The sequence below is a fragment of the Alligator sinensis genome, unplaced genomic scaffold (genome assembly GCF_000455745.1).
Source record: "Alligator sinensis unplaced genomic scaffold, ASM45574v1 scaffold178_1, whole genome shotgun sequence".
NCBI classification, from domain to species: Eukaryota; Metazoa; Chordata; order Crocodylia; family Alligatoridae; genus Alligator; species Alligator sinensis.
The window spans coordinates 1251484-1254351 of NW_005842031.1; the positions used below are offsets into that span (position 1 = coordinate 1251484).

A 2868-nucleotide genomic window follows, 5' to 3' on the forward strand; every position below is an offset into this window, starting at 1 on the left:
CTTGCAGCCCGCCTGGGGCTGCCTGCGCCTGCTTCAGACCGCCTCGTGTGGGCTGTGAGCAGTTGCAGCAGGGAGAGCCGGCCACGAGGCAGGGGAGGGGCCACTTTCCTCCGCGCCGGGAAGGAGCAGGGAAGGAGCCCAGGGAGAAGCAGCTCCTCCCCCGCCCCGTGGCCGATGCTTCCTGCTGCAGCTGCTTGCAGCCCACACAGGGCTGGGACTGGCTGCAGCATGGGGTGCTGGCCACAGGGTGGGCGAGGGGCCACTTTTCCCCCCCGTGCTCCTTCCCTGCCCTTCTCCCTCCCCCCGCCCCTTACCTGCAGTTCTGGCGTGGGGCAGCCGCATGGTCCCAGGCCAGAAGTCCCGGCTGGGGCATCCAGTTGGGAGGGCGGGGGCCCTGCTGTTGTGGGAGCCTGCCAGGCTTCCCCTGGGTCCTACTGCCCTTGGTTCCTGTCGCATAATTAGGGCGCAGCAGGGCAGGCCCTATAAGGAGAGGCTAGGGACCTGAACCTGTTCAGCCTCCACAAGAGAAGGCTGAGAGGGGATCAAGTGGCGTTCTATAAACTTACCAGGGGGGACCAGAGGGGATTGCGTGAGACCCTGTTCCCCCGAGCACCTCTTGGAGTAACAAGGAACAACAGCCACAAGTTGATTGAGAATAGATTCAGGGTAGACATCAGGAGGCACTACTTCACAGTCAGGGCGGCCAGGGTCTGGAACCAGCTTCCAAGGGAAGTGGTGCTGACTCCTACCTTAGGGGTCTTTAAAAGGAGGCTTGATAACTACCTAGCTGGGGTCATTTGAGCTTAACCTTAGTAGGGGTCATGAGAGCCCTGTATTCATTCCTGCCCAGGGCAGGGGGTCAGACTAGATGATCTGCTCAGGTCCCCTCCGACCCTACTTCTATGAATCTATGAGGAACCAAGGGCAGATAAATATTAATTTTTTATATTTTTAGGGGCCCCATGGGCCAGATGGAATGGCCTCGCAGGCCAGATGCGGCCTGCGGGCCGTATTTTGCCCACCCCTGAGCTAAACTGATACATGTCTTAGGGTACAGGTAGCTCATGTGAACAAAAAACAGATCCTTTTTATTGTAGTTTGCCTGTTGCTCAAAGAACACAAACTATGCCAGCACAAATAGTTTATAACCGCATCAATGCTAAGGCTTTGGGAAGGAGAAAAATAAAATCACCTTCAAATCCACATTACTTGGACAGGCTATCAGCATAGGCCTGGCGTAACACACAGCAACTGCCTGAGAACACCCAAGATTTTTCTCATGGCAATGTTGAATAACCAAACAATTTTCCCAAGGCAAGCTTTTTGAGAGAGCAGATTTAAAAATATATCTCTCTGATAAAATTTATTTTCACCTCTCTTCCATGTGGGGGAACCAAGGTCTTTCATAAAAGCTACAAATAGTAGAGATTATCTTCACCTAAATCTATAATCCCTTGATAACATTCAAATAAAAGTAAATAATTGTAAGCGTTTATTGAAATAACTACAATTTTTAAATCAGAAGAAATAGGAAATAAACCAACTGTATGCAATTCTTTCTGCTTGTTTAAAAGCTAATACTCTTAACAACAAAAGATAAGTATACAAATAATGTTGCATGGCAATTTAAGGAGGACCAAAATGATCTTTTCCGATCCTAAAGTGAACAAGTGTATGAGTTTCTCTTCAAATAGAAATTAGCAGCCATTTCCACTCCCTGTTGGATGATTTATGAATGCAGCAGGTAAATCCAATTGGAAGGAGGAAAAATTGAATGGGTAGGAGAATTTACTCATGTAAATGCACAAAAACCTCCCTTGCCCTAAAGTGAAAGTAAAAGGATTATTTAAATAAAACTGGGTTGAAAAGCCTCTAAACCTAAATCAACATTTCATTGCAACTGTGGGAAAAAACTAATGGAACTGATGTAAGGCACACATTTCTCATGAATAATCTGAATAAACCATGATGCCACATGATGGGTGCTCCACAAAGAAAAATCTTGTGCAGCAACTTAAAACCCTGAATTTATCCCTTGAGAGTTCAGTAGTAAATCTCCTTCTGTAAAAAAAAATAATAATTTTCACCATTCTAACACATACAGAAGATTCAAGATTAGAGAAAGGACAGCAAAATCTTGGAGGCCAGAGGCAAAATACCATGGCTGTAGGTGAAACAATTTGTCCAGCATGTTTAAATTATTTATTGTTGATTTTTCATCTTCCAGTATTTGTAATACCTTCCTTTTCTGGAAGGTCAAATGCCAAGATATTTCCTCCTCATTCTATCTCCACACATACTGAGAGAGATGAATATGCCAATAAGCAAAAGAAATGTAGTGCTTTCATGTTACTTCCACCATGGTTCGGTAGCTATGTAAGAAGACTAGCAATAAACAAAAGTGGTTGTGTGCCTTGTGTTATTGTTATAGTACAAGGGGTCAGGAATTATGTGTGTGGTTTTTGGCACATGGTCAAGTCTACAGGGCTGTTATTGAAAGTTTATTTTCACTGGCTGCTTATACAAGTGACTACAGGTGGCAAAGACCAACATGCTTGGATCAGCATTTCTCTGGTGTACAAAAAGTGACCTGTAAAACTATGAAAGAAGCAGTAAATCTGAAGGGGAAAAAAAAGCCAGCCTTTATTAAAATATCCAAAACAACAAACGTGAACATTAGAGAAAGCTTTAAAAAATAGTATTTCCATTAGGATCTTCTGAAATCCAAGGCTTAAAAATATTGATCTTAAACATGTTTGGAGATTCTCATATAACTAGGGCTATTTCACAGTTATACTACACTAGCAAATTGCCTATCAAGAACAGTGACAGAGACAGAGTGCCGCCATGACGGCAGGGATGGGGGGG

At 44.7% G+C, this 2868-nt stretch overlaps 1 protein-coding gene across 5 annotated transcripts in view; it reads right to left on the reverse strand.

Moving 5' to 3' along the window:
* Window positions 1–2868, reverse strand: part of LYPLAL1 (lysophospholipase like 1) — a 42281-nt gene that overhangs the window by 10874 nt on the left and 28539 nt on the right. The window lies entirely within an intron of this gene.